A 24,287-nucleotide genomic window follows, 5' to 3' on the forward strand; every position below is an offset into this window, starting at 1 on the left:
TGCTTAGGAAATGTTGTGCGATGTCAAAATGTAGGCCATTATGCTGGCTTGCTGACCAGTTAGCCATAATGCCATTCACGAGGAAGGAGCGAAAGGTGGGTAGGCCGGCTCGTGATGAGACCTCCTGTTCCAAGGGTTCTTAATTTGATATACCTTTTGGACCATATCCCTGGTGTGGTGGCCATAGTGGGAATGCCACTTCACTTTCTTCCTCATGATCATGGTAGGCTGGCTCTTGATGAGACCCCCTATCCTACATTTGACAACTTATACAACCAAGTCATTAAAACATCATTTTTCGCTCTTTTTTCTTTCTTTTTCATAAAGTACTTTCCCATTTATACACAAAGGGTGGTTCAACACTCCTTAAGAGTAGGAATGGTGGAAGAAGTCTTAACATCTCAATAGGAACATGTAAACCCTTTGCTCTTATTCCTGAATAATAATCGAAGAGAATTGTGAAAATTTTAAAAGGAACCAACATGATAAAGATAACCAATCAGAGCAGAATTAGTGGAAAAATGATAGCAAAAGATAATGGTTAAGTGTGTCCTTCCCTATTTCCTCTTACCAATTTAGAGCAATTTCTTATAAAAATAGCGATTTTATAATTTACTGATTTCAGTATGTTGTCATTTTGTATCCATTGCATAAGTGCATAGCTATGTTCAAAAAGACTTGAAAGAACAAGAACAGTAGGCATCCTTAATTTAGAACAGCAAGGGGAGCAAGCATAAGTAAAAGGAATATGAGGATGTTGTTGTTTCAAAAAGGAAGAGCAAAAGAATACAAGTGGTGTTCCTTTTAAAAAAGGAACAACAAAAAATCAAAAATGAACTGTTCCTTTGGAAAAAGAACAGCAGAAAACACAAATGTCGTTCCTTTGGAAAAGGAACAGCAAAAATCAAAAATGTTGTTCCTTTGGAAAAGGAACAGCAGAACACACAAATTTCATTCCTTTAGAAAAGGAACAGCGAAAATCACAAATGTCGTTCCTTTGGAAAAGGAACAACAAAAATCGAAAATGTTGTTCCTTTAGCAGAACACACAAATGTCTTTCCTTTGGAAAAGGAACAACAAAAATTGAAAATGTTGTTCCTTTGAAAAAGGAACAACAGAAAACACAAATGTCGTTCCTTTGGAAAAGGAATAGCAAAAATCAAAAGTGTTGTTCCTTTGGAAAAGGAACAGCAAAAGCACAAGGTAAAAAAAAAGAACAGCAAAGTTAAAGCAAAATGAATGGTTGATCCAAAAGGTGTTGTTCCTTTGAAAAAGGAACAGCAAAACAGAAATGTTGTCCCTTTGAGAAAAGGAACAGCAGAAAATAATAAAATTGCTGCTACTCCAAAAAGTAACAGCAAAGTGTTGATACAAAAATAATTCAACAAAACAAAGAAATTATGTACAAAGTGTGAAAGGAGATAAATTACTTAATGAATCACAGGTGAGGAAGACTTCTCTCCCTCCCCCAAAATTTCCATATCAGAGTATTGGTGTAGCTGCTGACAGAAGGACTCTCAAGTGAGTGGTTTGCGATAAAATCAAACTCGGTGGCCATTTGCCTTGAAGGCATATCCAGAACCGTCAATAGTAATTAGAGTAAGAGTACCATTGCCATGTACCTTCTAGATTTTGTATGGTCCCAACCAACGAGTCTGAAGTTTCCTGGGAAAGTCCTAAAACTTGGAATCGTACAAAAGTGCCCAGTCTCTTTCGTAGAAGACTTTATTTTTAATGAGAGCATCATGCCATTTAGCTCGCTGTTGTTGGATCTGTGCAGTGTTTTGGAGTGTAGAGAACCTGATTTCATCCAGCTCACTGATCTGCTATATTTGATTAATCTGTGCCTCGATTAGATCTAAGCCAACTTCCTGTGTTGTTCGCAATGTTTGGATTTCGAATTCTATGGGGAAGATGGGTTGTTTTCCAAACACTAATTTATAAGGTGAGTACCCGGTGGTACTTCTCCATGTTGTTCTGTAAACCCACAATGCTTCTGGTAGTCTGGTAGCCCAATCACGTCTATACGACGCAATGGTTTTTGTTAGGATTGCTTCTATTATTTTATTACTGCTTTCTACCTGACCATTTTCCTGTGGGTGGTATGGAGTAGTGATTTTATGCTGGACATGATAGTTTTTTACTGTTGCAGCTATTTTGTTCCCAACAAACTGTGGTCCACCATCCATAATTATATCTCTTGGAAGGCCGTAGCGCACAAATATATGGAACAGGAACTGTATGACAAAATCCTCTGTAGCTCTCGGCAATGCCTCTGCTTCAACCCATTTGGTGACATATTCTGTTGCCACCAAAATATATGTTTTCTGGTTTGAGGGTGGGTTAATTGGTCCAACGAAATCAAGGGCCCATCGTTCGAATGGTTCAATGACTAGCTGTGGGTTCAGGGGCATCTCATCGGACTGACCAGGGCATCCTGCTCTCTGGAAACTGTCACAAGCTTGGATGAATTTCTTTGCATCTTTGAAAATTGTAGGCCAATAATACCCTGTTTGCAGCACCTTATGTCCAGTTCTGCGATCAGCGAAATGTCTGCCACATGGTCCGTCATGGCAGGCTTTTAAAATGTCAAAGATTTCATCCTCCCGAACGCATCTTCTGATATGCATATCTGCCCCTGTGTGGAACAGGTAGCCTCCAACCCAAGAGAATCGAGCACTCTGCTGAACAATCTGTTTCCGCTCATTAGGGGTTAGATGTTTCGGTAGTTTACCTACTGCTAGGTAATTGGAAACATCAGCATACCAGGGCGTTTTAACAGCAACAGCAAACAAATGCTCATCTAGAAATTGATCTTCAACTACTGCTGCATCGATTGGCTTTGGAAATCGTGAAATAAAATCGGCTACAGGATTTTCTTTTCCAGGTCGATCCTTGATCATAATATCAAATTCCTGCAATAAAATCAGCCATCTAGTTATTCTGCCATTTGTGATAGGCTTGTTTGCTAAATATTTTATGGCAAAATGATCTGTATACAAGATAACAGGATATCCAATAATGTAATGTCTGAACTTATTGACAGCATGTATTACAGCTAGAAATTCTTTTTCAGTAACAATGTAATTTAATTCAGCAGGGGATAAATTTTTGCTAATATAATAAATTGCATATGGTTTTTTATCCTCTTCCTGCCCAAGGACTGCTCCAATGGCTGTATCTGAGGCATCTGATGATATCTAAAATGGCAAATCCCAATTTGGTCCTCGAAGGACTGGGGCTGTGGACACAAGCTTCTTCAGATCCTGGAAAGCACGTTCACATTTTTCTGTCCAAAGAAAATCAACATTACTTATTAGTGCATACAGAGGTGAAAAAATGTGCGAAAAATGTTCTATAAACCTCCTATAATAACCAGAAAATCCAAGAAAACTGCGTACCTCCGTTTGAGTGGTAGGAGTGGGAATAAGCAAAATTATTTGGATTTTGGCTAGGTCTACCTGAATGCCAGATGCTGAAATATAGTGTCCTAGAATAAGTCCTTCAGTCATCATCATATAGCATTTTTCATGGCTTAAACAAAGCCTAGTAGCAATGCAGCGTTGTAGGAATTTTTCCAGTGTGTCTAATGCTGGATCGAAATCGTCTCCGTACGGTGTAAAGTCATCCATGTACATTTCAAGTCCTTCATTCATTAAGTCTGCAAAAATGCTGAGGATAGCCCTTTGGAATGTGGCAGGAGCGTTGCATAAGCCAAAAGGTAGAACTCTGTAGGCAAATGTTCCCCAAGGACAAGTAAAAGTGGTTTTGTCTTGGTCTTCAGGGGCAATCTGGATCTGATTATATCCGTTGAAGCCATCTAGGAAGGAAAAGAATTTCCTTCCTGCCAAAGTGTCTAATACTTGATCGATGAATGGGAGAGGGAAGTGGTCTTTTTGTGTTGCTTTATTTAGTTCTCTGTAGTCCACACAAATTCTCCATTTCCCATTCTTTTTTGGTACCACCACAAGCAGAGAGACCCATTTACTATCGGATATAGGATAGATGAAATTGACATCTAAAAGTTTTTGAAGTTCAGCTTTTACCACATATTTTAGATGAGGATTAAGTCTCCTTTGAGGCTGGCGAATAGGTCTCGCATCTTTTTCTATGTAAACATGGTGTGTACATAATTGGGGATCAATTCCTTTCATATCAGGGTAGTCCCATGCAAATGCTTCTTTATATTTCCTCAATAAATGGATGAGCTTCGTTTCTTGTTCGAAGGTGAGGTTGGCATTAATGTTTAAGGTTTTTCCCGGTTCAATTTCCACAACTTTACTATTTGCAACAGAGGTAACAGGTATTGTTTGATCATGTGTATCTTTAAGAGGATCTTCTTCTAATTCACTACCGAATGTTGCCTCTATCATGTCACATTGTGTGCGGGATCTGAGTTCAGTTTGACTAATAAAATTATTAATGGCATTGTCTTCTGTTTGGTCTTTAAAATCAAGTGCCTCTTGTATAGTTAATGGAGATCTAATGTTATCAGTAAGGTATGATACAGGGTGCCTATTAGTTTTCATTATTGTGACACTTGGCTATGCTGGAGGATATAAAGCTAAGTTCTTGATATTCGCTCCTCTGGTTATGGTCATATTGCCTTGTCGGTAGCCAATATAAGCATCGGCAGTTGCAAGCCAAGGTCTACCTAAAATCAATGGGTGTCCATCAAGTCGGTTTTTGGGATTTATTATCAGAAAATCGGTCGGATATTCCCAGGAGTCAATAGATACCATGACATCATGTAGTATGTCCTTTGGCTTAACCACAGATCGGTCAGCCAGTTCTAGTAAGGTAGAGGTGGGTTCTATAGATGTAATTCCTAGCTTTTGGCAAGTAGTAGTTGTTAAGATATTGATTGTAGCTCCTAGATCAACTAAGGCATTGGGGAAGGTTTGACCATAAATTTGTACGATTACGATTGGATTTCCTGGGTCTTCGTATCTAATGGGTGTTTCTTTTCCTGATAACAAGTCAGATAGAGTGCCAACTACTTGGACTCTTGGATTGTTTGCTATATTCCTCCTTGGTTTCTTTACACACAATTCTTTGATAGTATCTGCATATATCGGGATGTCTTGAATGGCTTGGAGGAATGGAATTTTTATGTACAAATTTTGTAATTCTCCCAGAATGTCAAAATCAGGATATTGCGTAGGTCGAGGTATGATTAATCATTCTGGGAACGGGGGAGAGGATGTGGTTTCTTGATTATGATTTTGTTGTTTGTTCACATTCTCTTCTTGTGACGGTTGTTCTCTAGGTAACTGATTTTCAACATGAACTGTCTTCTCTCCCTCGGTTTCAGTAATACACCCCGATCTTAGCTGAAGATCATTACACTCCCTCAGATCGGCTCCTATCTCCGGTGTTTCTATTATTTGGACAGATTGGACTGGTCTATTATTTGGGTTAGGGTTGGTTTGGGCTGGGAGTTGCAGTCTCAGGTTAGACTGGGGTTTTGTTGTAAGGCTGGCAATGTAGGTTGAGGGAGTGGAATGGTTCCTACTGGCTGATGCATCGGTCTTTGCCATTTTGTCTGCCAGGCTTGATTTTGTGAAGTATGAGGGGTTCATTGTGCTAGGTATGTGTTACTTTGCCAATATGGTGGGGCATAGGGAAAATTCGGCCAATTAGATTGGCTTGCTTGATTCGGCCACAGGGTTGATGAAGGAAATGACTGTGGTGACCAATTTGGAAAGGGGGGTTGATTTTGCCACATATTATATTGTTGAGCATTATACTGTGGAGACTGAAAAGAAGAAGTTGGGTCCGAAAACATACCAGACTATCGCGGCTACCACTGACGGTGCTGATTGAGCAGATACACCGATTCTAGCTCTTCTTCTGCTTCCTTGTATACTGCTTTTAATCTGGGAAGTGAGGGACAGCTTTCTGTAAGGTGGTCTTTTGTGCAAATGGCGCAAATTTGGACTGCATCAAGTGGACACTCCTTATGGCTACGTTTCTTCCTGCATCGAGGACAGAAGATTGCCAAATTCTGTTCTACCTCCACCTGCTTTTGTTTGACCTGCGTAATATCAAGTTGTGTTGTTAGTGTCCCTAGTATATCAGTTTTAAAATTTTCCAATAAATTTCCAATTTTTGCACTCATTACTCCTTCTGCTGAAATTTTATTATCTCTTACAAATCGATCATGTTCTGCCGGTTTTAGTCTTGTGCTGCCTCTCGAGCTCTTGATACATAAATCAATAATGTGAGTAAAATTTTCCTGATAAATATCTCCTTTCCCCATAATGTTTAATGTTTCAATCCATCGTTCCTTCATACCCCTAATTAATGTTGTTTTTAACACATTATCAGGTAATGGTAGGGATGCATAAGGAGATCTTTGAAGATTATACTGAAAACGTTCAACATACTCCTCTAATGTTTCATTTGGTCTAGCTACCATTTGGAATATTTCGTCTTTTAGTTCTCTAGACCTGCAATAGTCTTGATTTTTTTTTTTAAATATTCTTTCATTTGATCCCAGTTATTTATAACTTCGCCACCTAATCCCATAAACCATCTTAAAGTAGCCCCTTTTAATGTAGAGGGAAATAATTTCAGTTTTTGGGGGTCGGTGGTGTAATCATATCCCCTACACAACACATCGAATTCAAATAGGAATGCATCCGGATCCTCTGATGTAAGACCATGGAATGTAGGGATATGCTGAAGAGGAATTTCTTTCATAGGTGCATTCGCTGCAGTATCCACTATGGGGTATTGCAATGTAGAGGTTTGGGTGTTTGGCTGGTTTTGGGCCATTTGGTCAAATATATGCCAATAACCTTCTGGGATATCTAGGAGGGTATTCCTAGGTTGAGAGGGAATGGATTTAACAGGAATGGTTTTAATAGCGCTTCCTTTATCTAGGATAATGAGAGTGCCTAATGTCTGAGGAGATTGGGTTTCTTCAAAAATGATCTTTGCAGCACTTCCCTTATCTGGGCTGTTCAATGGCTGAGTTGTCCCAAGAGGAGACCTTGGTTCCTCAATTTCCCCTGTCTCTCCTCTTCCTTCACAAAGATTGCTGAAATTCCCTTCTTGCAATAGTTCTAGAGTAGAATTTTCAATTTCTTGAAAATCCTGCTCTTCAGTTTGACTATGCACCTCAGCAAAGGCTACAGATGGTGATCCTGTGGCCTGAAGGGAACTAGTAGGCTGTCTAGAAATAACTTTTCTAGGTCCTACTGAAGGCTGAGAGTCTGCTTTCTTAAAAATCTCGTCTATAAAGGTTGATCATCCAAGGGTCACCAGCCCCTTAGCTTTTTTTGGCTTGGGTAGAGGTTTGGAATTCTTTTCTGGCCTTTTCTGCTTAGTCATGCACACAAATCAACTGCTAGGTTCTACCCAAACAAAACAATGACAAATATGCAGGAAAGCGGGTAGAGGAGCAGGGCTGTTACGTGCTCCACACATAGGTTCTTACCTTCTGTTTTTAAAACCCAATTCTTCCCTAGTAGGATCTTACACTACTCTGAAAAGAAACAAATGGCTACACTCTTTCCCCGGCAACGGCGCCAAAATGTCGAGCTGTAAAAAGGGTCTCTTTCACCTCTAATTACCTCACATTAATTTGTCAATCCAGGAACGTTTTGTTATTTCAAAGAGTGTCTCAGTCTGAGGCTATCATTTGCCAGAGTAATGCTAGTAGTATAGTGCTCAAAAATACAAGAGTAAACAGATGCTTGTTTACAGAAAACTACTTTTAAAGACTAAACCATGCATTCAGAAAACTAAGCAATTTATCAGTCAAGGGTTCAGTAGCAGTAACTCATCCCTTTGTAAACTGATGGGGCCAAAGGAAATCAGGGAACAGATCGTCGATCTGGGGGCCAGACAGTAAATGTCAATGCCCGCTATAGTCTTAGATCGTTCTTCACACCAAAGTAACAATAATGCAAATGACAAGAAATGGAACGGCAGATAAGAAATGGAACAACAGACCAGAAATGGAACAGCAAACAGGAAACTGTAACAGCAATTAAGTCTAATAAGCAGCAACACCCTAGTCTACAGGATCAAATGCGACAATCGTGTCCTACAGAAATCAAATGGCAATCCACTACCTTTAAGGATGAATCGAACAACACACAGTAATGGAACAGCACTAATTAATAATGGACTATAGAACAGTGCTTGAAGGCCACTCATACATGCACATGGCACACCTTAATAGTAATCTGATTCTAGTAATCGGTTGTCAATCTCAGTTATAAAGAATACGACTGTATTTCAGAATGGAACAACAATGTCTATAGATTCAACAATCACAAGGAAACATAATCCCTAAGCTGAGTTCAGTAATACCAATGAATAAGTGTACACACACATACTCTGTAATTGAACAGCAACAATATTCTATAAAGACCGGAAATATTATATCAGCACTTAAAGGAATAGTAATATGTTTCAAAGTTAATATAATGGTTTTGTCTTCAGAAATGACATTACTCAGTAAATCAAACATAACGGAGCTGTGATGTAAAATAACAGAACCTATTAGATTACCAAATAACACTGATGAGCAAACCACGCATAAACCAAAAGTAATAGTTCAGGAGCAAGTGTTCCTCTAGGGTTGAGCCCTTAGCCTCCAGGGGTACACTGCTTGAAGTTATTCCAGAATCAAAGATGAAATAGCAACCGAGTTTGTATTAATTCATAAGACAAAATTACAGTGGATCACTTCTCAATCGAGATTCGATGATCAAAGTCTCAACTTTAAGAGAAATTACATAAAAACATAACAGACTACTCCCCCGGGCTAACAATGCTGCCCCTTTTTATAATAGCGAAGGCGGAGATGTTTAGGTGCAAAAAATAGTTAATTCAGCGATCCCTCAGGATCAAAGGATCCTGAGGGATTCACCGAACCGTTGGTTCTTAGTTATCTCTTTACTTTCTTGCGCCGAGCCGATATCTCCATTTCCTTTCTAGGGCTGATACGCTTTGATTTGGTTTGCCTTGTTGCATACGGTTCCCCGTCAAAGGGACAGCGGTTAACCTGGCCTTGTCCTTTCCTTTGGAACGACAGTCTTTCATTTTTCCTTCTTCCTGCATAAGAAAATGACAATTGTCAGTGTTTAGTTTTGCACATTAATCTTACACGTTTTATTACAATTCCTTATCATCTACCTAGTTCATGATGCAAAAGGTTTGTAAGTTTTAATGAAAAGATGTTGAAATAATCATAAAAAACATACCTTCTTTAGTACTCCACAGGTGCAAATGTTTCCTCATAGTCAATTCCTTCTTGTTGTTCAAAACCTTTGGCAATACGTCATTCCTTGTACTTGTCAATGTCTCCATCTAGCTCATACTTAATTATGTAAACCCATTTGCATCCGATGGGTTTCACTTTTTTAGGACAGTCAACAAGTTTCCAAGTGTTGTTTTCCATCATTGCCTTGTATTCTTCAACCACTGCCTTTTGCCATTCTATATGTTTTACTGCCTCTTTGTATGTGGAGGGATTAGTAAAATCATTTGTTATTAAGGAAAAAAATTATTCATTTCTTTGTGAACTTCGAGTTCCTATTTTTTTTTTCATCTTGCCTGACATCCTTCAAAAGTTGAATGACCCATTTTGGAAGTTGGTGTTCACTTGTTTGTGGATCTAAATAATCACCATCATTATAAAGTGGATTGATATAAACAGTTGTTCTTTGATCATCTGAAGGTTTAGGGAGTGGAGAGTCATTGTCAAATGAGCTACTGCTAGGAGATTTAGATGAACTTCCAGAATATCCAAATGGTCTAGATGAAGTAGATGAGCTGGATGAACCATTTTTTGATGAAGGCAATTCAATCTCATACCAATATTGTGTACTTGGTTGATTTTGCATTTTTCTTTTCTTTTTGTCTCCCTTAGTTTCCAATTTTTGTATAAGACTTTCTATCTATGTGGAACTCTTTCTTTCTATTTCATCAAATATAACATCCCTGCTGACAACAAAATTTCCACTGGATAGAAGACGATATCCCTTCTTTTCATTGGAATACCTAATCAATATACACTTCAAACTTCATGAATCAAGCTTAATTCTCTTTTCTTTTGAAACTAAGGCATAACACATTGAACCAAAAACTCTAAGATGTTTGACTCAAGGTTTGAAACCAAACCATGCTTCATATGGTGTAATTCCATCCAAAGAAGTATTAGGATACTTGTTCCTTAACTAGACTGATGCATGTATTGCCTCTACCCAATATAAAGGATTTAAATTTTTGAAATTTAGTGTGGATCTTGCCATTCCTAACAAAGTGTGATTCATTCTCTCTGTTACTTGAATTTTTTGTGGAGTGTAGACATTTGTAAGTTGTCTTTTGGTACCATTTTCCCTTCAATAAGTTTGGAATTCATTGGAAGTGAATTCCCCTCCATTGTATGTCCCGAGAGTGCCAATTTTCTCTTTGACTTCGTTCTCAACGAGTTGGCGAAAAGTCTTAAACTTTTCGAATGTTTATGACTTTTGTTTCAAAAAACAAACCCAAGTCATTCTACTAAAATCATCAATGAAGAGTAAAAAGTATCTACAACCTCCTAGAGAAGTCTCTAGACATCCACAACTGTCACTGTGAACCAATTGCAAGAACATGTTTTCACGCCATGAACTTGTTGGAAAATTCTCTCGACTTTGTTTCCCATAAATGCAAGCTTCACATCTTGTGTTTTCTTTCTTAAAAGTTGGAAGTCCTTTAACCATTCCCTATTTTTGAAGTTGAGAGATACTTTCAAAGTTTAAATGCCCATATCTAACATGCCACAACCTTATTGGTGAAATATATGCACTTGTTGCTCCTACAAAATTAGAGTTCTATGGAATGATTGTTCCTTTTATCCTTAAAAGTTTTCCATCTTCATATCTTCTCATGACTTTCTTCATATTTTGTTTGATGGAGTTGATTTTTACTAAGCCATCCTCCATAACAACTTGATGTCCTACTTGTCGAATCATGACTAATGACAACAAATTCTTCTTGAAAGTGGGTACATACCAAACATTTGAAATAAGTTTTTTTCCAATGCCACAAAGAGAAAATTTTACTACACCTTTTCCACAAGAATTGTGTCTTGTATCATCTGCAAGAAATATTGAATTGAGATGGCTTTGTTGAAAGTCCAAAACAAGTCACGTCCAAAAGTCATATGTTGTGTTGCCCCTGTATCTAAAATCAAAACATCTTCATAATCACTTTTAAGATATGTGGAGACCTGTAGTGTTGTTGATTCTAAACTTTGAAGTTTAGTAAAGACATATTCTGAGCCATCATCTTCTTGATCATTCTTCCATGTGTTGTTGAAACTTTGGAATTTTTTCAATAGAAGTTCAACAATCTTCAACATAATGACCAACTTTGCTACATCTTCTACAAACAACTTGATTGAAATCTTTGCCTCTACCTTGACTCTTTCGTTTGCCTTTTCTTTGTCCTCTACCTTGATTTTGTCCTCTGCCTTGACTTTGTCCTCTTCCTTGATTGTTTCCCCTGCCATGATTGTTTCCTCTGCCTTGAATGTTGCCTCTTCCTTGAATATTGCCTCTCTTGAAGTTGTTCCCTCTACCTTGTCCTCTATATGCTCCTTGATTTTGATTTGTGTGCCCTCTTCCTCTACCTCTAGAACTTTCAATTGAAGATTTACTAGTGTTAGCTTCTGTAAAGAAGACATCTTCTCCAACCTGTTTCTTCTTTCCAAAAGTTTTGTCATGTTGAGCTATCATTTCACTTAATTCATCAAATTTTAACTTCTCTAGCTTTCCAGTTACCTGTAAAGTTTTCAAGAAATGTGTATATGAAGAAGGAAAACCATCAATCAAAATAGTAGTCATGAAACTATCATCCACTGGTTGAAATCTAACCTTTATTATTTCCTGCTTAATGTTCTTAATTATGGAAATGTACTCAAGTACATCTCCCCCTTCTATCATTTTTTGTTGAAGCAAATTCAATTGAAGATCGAGTATCTTTGATTCTAGTTGTGTATCAAATAAATATTTAAATTTTCTCCAGGAAGACCATGCATCAGAAGCATTTTCAATGTGAACATACATTTCATCATTAACTAAAGATTTAATTAATGCTAATGCTTTGGCATTTTTGATCTCCCATTTAGCTAGTGAGTCTGCATCTGTAGGTTTGTTTGGTTTAACATCACCATCACATACATCTTTCCAAAGTTCATTGTAAATCAAAGTGCTTTCTATGTGTCTTTTCCATGTCTTGTAATTCTTTGAGCCTTCAAGTTTGTCAGACTCGGAAAATAAATTTACCATCTTGGACATTGTAAAAGTAAATTTATGCACCAAGATGGACCATTCACCACAAAAAGAAGATGGACAACACACCACACACAACACCACAACAAAAAATGATCTATCGAGGCTTGGCCTTGACCCTTGTATAGTCGTTTGAGGAGAAAAGTGACTGAGATTTGCACTTGGATCTAGTCAAATTCTCTAAAATTTTACAATAAAGCTTTCAAATTTTGACTTTAGACCCCCCTCAAAGTAAAAATTACTTTGAGTTACAATTTGTTTCCCTAAAAAAAATCAAAGATTACACCTTATTGCTCTTACAAATTACAAAATTATACCTTATCACTCCAAAATTAGAAATTTCAATCACACCTTATCACTCCAAAAAATTCAAAAATTACACCTTATTACACAAAAAAATTACAAATTTCAAAATGAAAATAACTCTAAAATATTTTAAGTACCATATAATTTTGCAACACACGAGGTTTTCCACACAAGTCTTCCAATGCATATCTTTTCACACTGCACAGTCCTCCAACTAGGTCCACGACCTAGCTACTCGTTGGCTCAATGTTGGTCCTACAACACAGGTGACGTCTTCAAGCTTCACACAGGTGGTTTCATGCAGGCAGGTAGAAGCATGAATTTGGATTCACGTTGGAAATTTGAATGGATTCTCTTGTTGACTAACAGATCCTCCTAAACGTTGGTCCTTCCACGCAACGGATGTTCAACGCATCTAGCTATGGTTTTCCATATCGGGCCTTCTCCACCCTGGATATACATTGATGCTTTCATCTAGTGCTCATCTAACTTTTGTTGGCTTATACTCGCAGGTGGGTCACACTGTTGGTCACTCTTCAGGTCGCTCCAAGTCATGCAAATCACTCCTTCACAGGGATCTCCTCAATGTAGATCTCCTTCGTTGCAGGTCTTTACGCTGGCTTGGATTTTCACTCTTTTGTGCTTTAAAATAGAGATTTTTTTCTTAATATATGTCCAAGGAATGAGTCGACTCTACCACATAAATGATTTGCATTGTGAAATGTTGGAGGAAGAGGATAAGTTATCGATTATATGTCGATTGTCACATTCGGGAGCCAATAGGGATTTTGTGATACTCTTGGGGATTTATAATAGGAATAGGGTGTGGCCGCAAGATTGGAAACAATTCAAATGAGGAGGGTGTGTCCACAGGATTGGAAACAATTCAAATGAGTAGGGTGTGGCTACAAGGTTGGCAATGATTCAAACTAGGAGGGCATCGATTTATCTGCCAATGGAGGCATATTTAGGTGTATTGGTGCCATAAGATGAACACCGTAAGCTCACACCGAGGATTGGAATGAAATCTATACTTTGATCTTCCAATAATTTGAATATGGTGGTTTACCACCAGAATCAAATTACTTATTCTTAATGGGAGAATTGAAAAATAATAAAATTTTGGTAATGAAAATTTTAATTTCTAGACTCAAAATCTGAAATCAACGATAATAATCAAATTTATTTTCCTCAATAAAAGTCGAACAATTTGCATATCAAACAATAGCTGACCAATTCAATGGATTTTTCCAAAATCCTGTAAAGTTGGAATCTCCTTCTTCACACCATCTGCATCATTGAAGCTTTGATACCAAAATAATAGCATAAGCGTCCTCAGACACACAAATTTTATTAATAAGGAAAAGAAAATTATATAAAATATGCAAGAGCTTACAAATGATCACTGAACACTCTTGCAAGTGGAGAGAAACAAGCTTTAAATAAGCTTGTGTCCTAAACTAATTTTGTTATGGATCACTTATTTCATTTACAAGTGTCCATTTACATTTAAGGCACTTATAACAACACTCATAACTATTTTCCTAAATTAGTTTCTAAGAAACGACACCTTTCTAGATGTCATATGTCTTATAACGAATAGATATTCTAAGAAGACTCTAAGACTCTAAATAATTAATTAAATATTCTAACAAAACTCTAAATAATTAAATATTAATTTATGTACTTTGGATCATATATCTAACATTTTATATGATCTTTATATTCTACAACAAGGTAGCAAGATCTAAATTATTACAAAGAATTCTTTACTTGAGCCTATGTATGCAAATTGAGACAATGTGGTACTAAAAGGCCATTGCCACTTGAAGTGAGAGTTCAATACTTTTGTATTGTCAAAGGAGAATGTCTCTTTAAAGGAGAGGCATTTTCGCTTGAAGTGAAAGTCCAGACCTTTTGTATTGTCAAAGGAGAACATCTCTTTAAAGGGGAGACATTGCCACTTAAAGTGAGAGTTCAGTCCTTTTGTATTGTCAATGGAGAACGTCTCTTTGAAGGAAAGAAATTTCCACTTGAAGTAAGAGTTCAGTCATTCTGTATTGACAAAGAAGAAAATCTTTATTAAAGAGTAGTTAATGAAGTAGCTACACAATTGAGTGGAGCTTGGAGACATAACCCACATTGGGTGAACTTTGTTACCAACTCAGTGATATCTTCTCAAGTATGTGATTGATCTCTTGTCTCATGTTTTCTTATGCATGTTATTTCCGCAATTATGATCATTAAATGAATTAAGTAATGAATTTGGATATTATCAACACATTCACAAGTTTAATTGGTTTCAAGCGTGTTAATGCAATCAATTCAGAAGATCATTATTAAGAATCAAGTCCTATTCAAGGGGCTTTCAACTAGACCAAGTTTTGGATCGGTCTCCCCTAGAATCCAAATCGCCATGGGGCATATAGGAGATGGTGACACGGTGTTACATTAAGGCACTCATTGGTGTAAACATCATCGATTTGAAACTTTGTGGTTAAAAAAAATATAACCATGCTAACAGTTGGTGTGGCCGAGGCGCGATGTGATCTCCTGGTGATTTTTACGGCTTAGATGCCCCTGGGTCACGGCTACTCAAGCCACAGGTTAGGAATGTGAGTTATCTCAGAACTCACATAACCTAGCAAACAAAAGAAAAATATCTACATTAAAAGGAAAAATAAATTAGTTAAAATATGATTATGTAAATAATTTTTAAACCATCTGCTAAATTTGATAAAAAGGTTATTTTCATAATAATAAAGTATCTATAAAATGTGTGAATATTATCCTTTGTAAATGTTATTCAAGATTTTAACAATTGATAAAGTATGCAGATGTTTATAATCTCATTATTAGTCCTACATGACTCTAGCAATGTATTTGTTTGTTGCCTACTATTTAGTTTAGCATTTTCCTATGAAACTTATAATGTTTAACTTTGAAAATTAAATATTTATTTTTCAATATTATTAAAATAACTAATTTTCAAACATTTTATTAGACCATAATTTGAAGGTATTATTGCAACCTTTTCACAAGATAATTCCATGTGGATAACTGTCTCACATATTTTATGCCATAATTTATGGAGATGGTTGTAATATTCATGCATTATTTTTAGATATTTGTGTAGTGCTTTTTTATTCTTAAGCTTTGAAGGAAGGAAGTAACATATTTACCTTTAGGTACTTCCCACGAGGGTTGGAATTTCAATGCCCATCATAGGGAATTTTGCTTGTATTTTACGATTAAATTTGTTATGTAATCATCTCTCCTGATGTGTTTTGAAGTGTGTTGTAAGATCCCAAATGGCCAAATAATCAACAGATCTGGAATGTTTTGGTGTTCTAAATGAAATACTAACAAACCAAGCATAGAACACAAGATACTTAAAATAAATGCAGCGTTTATTTATAATATTAGTTGAAAAAGATAGTGCATGCCCATACAAAATATTGGAGCCCCTACAATGGCATGCACAACTGCTCAACAAAAGAGAAAAAAAAAAAAAGATTGAAGCACAATCATGGACCCTAAATGGATCCACCAGACAAATCACACCCACAAGGTTTTCATCCCTAGGATCAAACTGGAACTGGCCATGCCAAGTTCTCAAGAAAACACAATAAGACAAATAAACTCGGATGATCCCATTGTCAGGCTCCTATCCCCTTTTATAGGCTTGATGGACTCTCTAGAGACTTTATTTTATTGTTTTCCCTCGAAAAATGAAGGCAAATACCATGGGTCAATGCCATGGGCAAATACCATGGTAAATACCATGGGCAGATTCTATCCACTTTGACCATATCCAAAAAAGGGAATATTACATGTGCATAATATTTTTTTGTGTTTATCATTAATACCCTATCTCAAACTATTGAAGGGAACCACCACATAGACTTGTTGCATATGGAGTACTCATTACTCATTACATTAAGCCTATTATATGGAGGAACTAGGGCTATAATATAAATATTTTATGTTTTTGTTATTTTTTCAAGCATATTTACCCATCAATTTTACTTGAAATCTTGTAGAGATTTGTTGGAATCATAAGTTTGAGGTATAAAACATGCATAATCAAGATTTCCATGGGTTTTTAAGTGCGTTAAATCCATTTATGCATTAAAAAACATATTTTAAATGACCAGAAATCATAATTTCACTAAGAAAAAAAATTAGAAGAGTTATATTGCCCATTCAAAAAAGTGGTTTTATTTAATTTGTGTAAGTTACTTGTGAGTTAGGTTGTGGGCCTAGGCTCAAGCAACTTCCACTAGGATTACAGCCTCAATGTTGGATGGAAGAATAATTTCCCCTTGTAAAATAATTGTGAACTATGAACCATTTACTAGGTAGGTTGAGTCTATGTTTGGGCTAGCTGTTACTAGGATTGTGGCCTCGAAACAACTTATTTTCTTACAATTGGATTCTATAGTCAACTTCTCCCACAAGATTTTATCATGTCTAAGCATCACATAGACCAAAAAAATTCTCTAAACTTAATAACTCTCTAAACCTAACTTAATAGTAATGAGATCGGACATTGTCTTAACGCATTGATACATGACTACACCTTGGTAATAATTCTCCTAGAAACAAAGCCAAAATTATTACAATTGAAAATGCCTACAAAATTTCTTTGAACTCACCACTATTACTGAAGAAAACATATATAAGATCTTACATCTATTAGACAAATACTTTTAAAATTTTGAGGATGGTTGTGAACTGATAGCATAAAGAACATGCTTAAAAATTGTACTTGTTTATTTATGACTAGACACGTGCTACGACCCCATATATTAAAAGATGTCATGTGAAAAATGTACGCTAGACATATATCACTGATGAGAAGGAAAATAAATAGCGCGGACTATCGCTGAGTTGGTTATGCGTGAACTCACATGTGAAACACTATCTACATCGTAGTGTCACCTATGGAACAATGGAAGTGTCGTTTCAAATGCAATTTGTACCAGATCTCTAGAGTCCAGAGAGATCAGTTTAAAGATCTAAAAGTTTGGTCTCATTAAGAATGATGTCTATTCCCATTTATGAAATATTAAAATACTTTTAATACATTGTGCTTGCTTGAAAAAATACTCTCCACCACAGACCCCCACATTAATTCCATGTGATTATAATCATGGAGAGGATGCAGAGCATGGAGGATAACCTTCGGTCAACTCGATATTCCTTGATATGGAGACTTCTTCTTGGGAAACTTTCTTTCTTCACATTGGTGGAAAAAATCGGTTTTGTTTTCATTGAAATTGCAACATTCAAATGGTCTGATAAAATCCCAAGTTAAGAATACTGAAATAGGGAGCATATTGATTGCAATAATGGCAAGCAATGTGAATAAAATAGAGTTATAGATTTGTGCATAATTTGTTTCCCTATGTTTTGGAGAAGAACTAATAAGTGGAATCTACATGGTTTGGGAGTTGTCAATCCCAGCAATCCAAATATTTCATTAAATTGATGAAGTTATTTCTGGGTAGCTTGGATCTGAGGAAATTGAAGAATCCTTCTAAGATGTGTCTGATAGAAAAGTGGAGGAGGACTCTCAGGAAATCAATCATCTTCAAGTTGTGGAAAGACATGAGCAGGAAAAGTGGGGCAGAAATTAAAAGCCTCGGAGGGAGATGTTTGAGAAAAGTCACAAGAGGAAGATTGAGATTATGATTGAATACTATAATCACATGCAATAATACTATAACCAAATGTACAATATGGAGAGATTTAGGCTCAAGAGGGCCAGGTTTGGAGTCATTGCGCTCGGTGCAGTTGTTTCCAACCAGCAAAGCATTTAGAGAAGGATTTAGGTCAAGAACAAATCACAAGCAGGAATAATTTAAGCATTTCGTCAGTTTATTATTTTTGTTTGTAACAATAATAATTATTAAGACTTTTGTGGTGTTGGTTTTCATTTATGTCTGAAATATTCTTTGTTAGATGAATTTTTGTTTCACAATCCAAATTTATGTTTCAACGTCTGAAATCGGGTCCATCTTATGGACATTTAATTTTTATCTTCAATGTCCTGAAGATTGATTTGCACTTCGAACTCAACAAAAATTCATCCAACTATGAATATTGTGAACATAAATAAAAATAAGATTTTTCTTTTCCTAAAGATCCATTTATCCAAAATATAAATTCTTATTTGAGAGCATAAATCTTTTTTACTTTAAATTTTAATAAAAATATACATTTTAAGAATTAATAAGCTTGACCAAAGCTTCTGATATAGCCATGGATATTTTAAATATATCTTGCATCATAGGCCTAGTGGTAACAATGCAATCATCCAAGATTCCCTAATTCAAATTTCCATAAATCCTTTTGAATTAGTAGGGAAATTTTCGATCATATTTGCGAAGAATTGAATTCAGTGGTGCCCAAGGAGGACACAATGTTGAGGACAACAATCCCTCTGAGTCAATGAGTGGTTGTTTTCAAACAGAGGCTATCCATTGGACAACCATTGCATCTAGTGTCCAAGAGATCTGGATTGGGGATATCAACCTGTCATAAGTTGGTATTGGAAGTATGTGTTGTTATTCGCCAGGTGCTTCCCCCTAAATATATTATGGGGCTTTCCAATGATTAGATGTAGGGCTTGATGAAAGAGTTTGAAAGAATGTATGGGATTCCTAAGGTTGTTGGGACCATGTACACTACTCATGTTCCTATTATTTCTCCCAAGGATAATATAGCTACTTACTTCAATAAAAGGAACAGTAAGAGAAACCAAAGAACATCCCACTCCATTACATTGTAGGGAGTTGTAGATAGCACAAACTCCTTCACTAATATCTATATAGGCTTACTGGGTTCTATGTTTGATGACTTAGTCCTAAAGATTTTTTATCTTTTCAAGTTGGAAATGAATGGTTTAGCTTATCCACTCTTGGATTGGCTTCTAGTTCCATATGTCCAACATAATCTTACTTGGACTCAACATGCTTTCAATTATAAGATAAGCGAGATTTAGAAGATTGTAAGGGATTCATTTGGTCGATTGAAAGGGAGGTGGCGTTGTCTAGAAAAGCACACTGAGGTGAAGTTGCTTGACTTGCCAGTTGTTCTTGGAGCATGTTATGTGCTAGATAATATTTGTAAGCAGGACAATGAGGATTTGATCCAGAGTTGACATTTGAACTAGTCGATGATGAGATGTGTCCAGAAAGTTATGTGCAATCTCAGAGTTCTATGCAAGAAAGGGATAAAATTTCCCAGAATTTGTTGCATCATGCTCATACTAGCACAAGTTTTCTCTAGACATACTTCCTTTTGGGTTATTTATTACATTCTATTTTCTAAAAACCATATTTATCTTCCATCATGCTCATGAGCTTGAAGCATCCTAATCAAAGATGGGATGAATATAGGGTCACCTGTAATTCATGAATATATTGCCCATATCATGCTCATGCAAGCACAAGTTTTGTTTTTTTGTTAGGTCATTCCTTCTTGATTCCATGTCAATCTCCCATGCATTCTCCTGAGTTCTCCCACTTCTCCTATACCTAGAGGCATCCCATTGAGAGATGGGATGAATGTAGGGTCACCTTTGGTTGAGCTGGAAAAACTCATGGGCTTAAACATAATTCCATCCTTGTTTGCATTAGGGTTACATGTTTAGATGTTACAAAAACAACTAGAAGCATCCCAATTAGAGATGGGATGAAAATTATTTGTCAATTTTCCAAGAAATTATTTTATCTAAAAAATAAACTAGCTATATGCTATATGGAGCTTTATGAAAGTGAGCTTGTTTTGATTATATTCAATGTTACTTTAATACATGCTCATTATATATATAGATAGATAGATAGATAGATAGATAGATATCGATTTTGCTATTTTTTATGATAAATAGAAGGAAGGATTTGACCAAAGCATGTTTTACCACATTTAACACTTATAAGTATTTTCTCTTTGAGAATGTAATAATAAAGGAGGAAACCATAACATAATCATATAACATGATCCTAAGAGATATTTTATGTCCTTCAATCTTGTTAATGCTAGTGTTTATCTAATGATCTAAAGCAATGCTAAAATATATATTCTCAATTGTATACTTTATCTTTAGATGTGATAATATATATTAGACTATGTAAATCGTAACAAAATTTCTTATTGATAACATTCAACAGTTTTACTTTGTTGGTAATCTTATATGTCCCATAAGATCTCCTTAGTCATGTCTCATATATATAAATGCTGTGGCATGTCCGGGTCAAGGACTTTGATTTTAGGGTTATGTAGATTTTATTGTGAGAATTCCATGCAATTTCAAACCAAAATTCAGGATTCGGTAAGTCATTTGGGTGTTATGGTCATTTTATTCATTTTTCTTATGATAAATATGTGAAAATTTTTAATATAACTGTGTTATTGAAGAGTAAATTTTTAATTAAACCTTTATTGGTGGAGGGTTAATTTATTATCAAAACATCACTCTTTAAGGGAAAAATTTTAAACATAATGTCTCTTGATCCGGGGCATAAAGACCCAAAATGTCCAAAAAAAATATTTGAAGGGTAAAGAGGAATCCAAATTCCAACCCTGGTTCCCATTATAATTTATTTAAGACCTTGCATAAAAAATGGATAGGAATAAGATGCAAATAAATATATGTACCTGGAGTTACTTCTCATCAATATTTATGTTTTCCTCAACACTTATGTAAGTAAAACTGTAAATATATAGACTTACTAGTGGTTATTACCCACCAAAAATTATACAACTCTAAATTCCTAAGCAAGCAATTAATGCTTCACATCTCAATGTATTAGTTCCTTCCAAAACTAGATCATAAGAGTCCATTTGCATATTAACCACTATTAATTTAGCTAACATTAACTAAAGTAAATTATATTTTTTATGCAATGTTTCTTATAATTTTTTTAAACTTTAACCTTAATGAATAAACTACCTTGCCATATTTGTTTATATAATTAATTATTTTACGAGACCATTGGTTTGAAAGATATATTCAAAATATTTTAATAATAAATGGTCATGTAGTCCTACCTCAATAATGCTACGAACAAAAACAACCATCTGGTAAAACACCAAAAATTCATTGTTAGATGAATTTTTGTTTCATAGTCTAAATTTATGTTTCACTCTTTGGAACCAGGTTCATCTTCTGGATATTTAATTTTCATCTTCAATGTCCTGAAGATTGATTTGCACTTCGAACTCAATAAAAAATCATCCAACTATGAATATTGTGAACATAAATAAAAAATAAGAATTATTATTATTTTTCTAAAGATCGATTTACCCAAAATATAAATTCTTATTTGAGAGCATAATTTTTTTTTACTTTAAATTTGAATCAAAATATACATTTTAAGAATTGATTAACTTGACCAAGGCTTCTAATATAACCATGGATCATTAAAATATATCTTGCATCATAGACCTGGTGGTACCAATGCAATCATCCAAGATTCCCTGATTCAGATTTCCATAAATCCTTCTGAATGAGTAGGGAAACTTTCAATCATATTTGTGAAGAATTGAATTCAGTGGTGCCCAAGGACACAATGTTGAGGAAAACAATCCCTGTGAGTCAAAGAGTGGTTGTTTGCATACAGAGGCTAGCCACTGGAGAGCCATTGCATCTAGTGTCCAAGAGATATGGATTGGGGATGTCGACCTGTCATAAGTTGGTATTGGAAGTCTGTGATGTTATTCGCCGGGTGCTTCTCCCTAAGTATATTATGGGGATTTCCAATGATTGGATGTAGGGCTTGATGAAAGAGTTTGAAAGAATTTATGGGATCACTAATGTTGTTGGGGCCATGTACACTACTCATATTCCTATTATTTCTCCCAAGACTAATATGGCTACTTACTTCAATAAAAGGAACACTAGGAGGAACCAAAGAACATCCTACTTCATTACATTGTAGGGAGTTGTAGATAGAACAAGCTCCTTCACTAATATCTATATAAGCTTACAAGGTTCTATGTCTGATGACTTAGTCCTAAAGAATTTTGATCTTTTCAAGTTGGAAATGAATGGTTTAGCTTATCCACTCTTGGATTGGCTTCTAGTTCCATATGTCCAACATAATCTTACTTGGACTCAACATGCTTTCAATTATAAGATAAGTGATATTCAGAAGATTGTAAAGGATGCATTTGGTCGATTGAAAGGGAAGTGACGTTGTCTAGAAAAGCGCACTGAGGTGAAGTTGCTTGACTTGCCAGTTGTTCTTGGAGCATGTTATGTGCTAGATAATATTTGTGAGCAGCACAATGAGGATTTTGATCCAGAGTTGGAATTTGAACTAGTGGATGATGAGACGTGTCCAGAAAGTTGTGTGCAATCTTAGAGTTCTATGCAAGAAAGGGATAAAATTTCCCACAATTTGTTGCATCATGCTCATACTATCACAAGTTTTCTCTAGACATACTTCCAAAGCCCTTTTCTTCTTTTGGGTATATTTATTAGATTCTATTTTCTAAAAACCATAGTTATCTTCCATTCATGCTCATGAGCTTGAAGCATCCCAATCAAAGATGGGATGAATATAGGGTCACCTATAGTTCACAAATATATTGCCTACAATTTGTTGTATCATGCTCATGCCAGCACAAGTTTTCTCTAGACATACATCTAAAGCTCTATGCTTTATTGTTTTTTTGTTAGGTTATTCCTTCTTGATTCCATGTCAATCTCCCATGCATGCTCTTGAGTCCTCCCACTTCTCCTAAAGCTAGAAGCATCCCATTGAGAGATGGGATGAATGTAGGGTCACCTTTGGTTGAGCTAGCAAAGCTCATGGCTCAAACATAATTCCATGCTTGTTTGCATTAGGGTTACATGTTTAGATGTTACAAAAAACAACTAGAAGCATCCCAAATAGAGATGGGATGAAAATTATTTGTCAATTTTCCAAGAAATTCTTTTATCTAAAAAATAAACTAGTTAGATACCATATGGAGCTCTATGAAAGTGAGCTTGTTTTGATTCTATTCAATGTTACTTTAATACACACTGGTTTTGTTTATATATATATATATATATATATATATATATATATATATATATAGATAGATAGATAGATAGATAGATAGATCTATCTATCTATCTATCTATCTATATCGTTTTTGCTAAAATAAAAGGAATGATTTGATCAAAATATATTTTTACCACGTGTAATAGTTATAAGTATTTTCTCTCTAAGAATGTAATAATGAAGGAGGAAACCATAACATAATCATATAACATGATGCTAAGAGATTTGCCATGTCCTTTTGTTATAAGTTTAGTTTTTCATTTTTTAAAAGTTGCAGATATAGGTCTTCAATCTTGTTAATATTAGTGTTTATATCATGATCTAAAGCAATGCTAAAATATATATTCTGAAATGTATGTACTTTATCTTTAGATGTGATATATATATATATATATATATATATATATATATATATAAGATTATGTAGATTGTAACATAAGTTCTTATTGATATCATTCAATAATTTTACTTTGTTGGTCATCTTATATGTCTCATAAGATTTCCTTAGTCATATCTCATATAAATAAATGCTATGGCATGTCTGGGTCAAGGACATTTGATTTGAGGGTGATGTAGATTTTATTGTGAGTGTTCCATATAATTTCAAACCAATCTTGTTAATATT

The 24,287-nt window shown here is 35.5% G+C and overlaps 1 pseudogene; it reads left to right on the forward strand.

Moving 5' to 3' along the window:
* The first annotated feature begins 20,910 nt into the window (after window positions 1–20,910).
* On the forward strand, window positions 20,911–23,050 carry LOC149225735 (protein ANTAGONIST OF LIKE HETEROCHROMATIN PROTEIN 1-like; annotated as a pseudogene).
* The last annotated feature ends 1,237 nt before the right edge of the window (window positions 23,051–24,287 follow it).

This window comes from Pinus tabuliformis, chromosome J (genome assembly GCF_031772625.1).
Source record: "Pinus tabuliformis cultivar Carrire ecotype Pingquan chromosome J, CPIR1, whole genome shotgun sequence".
Taxonomy (NCBI): domain Eukaryota; kingdom Viridiplantae; phylum Streptophyta; class Pinopsida; order Pinales; family Pinaceae; genus Pinus; species Pinus tabuliformis.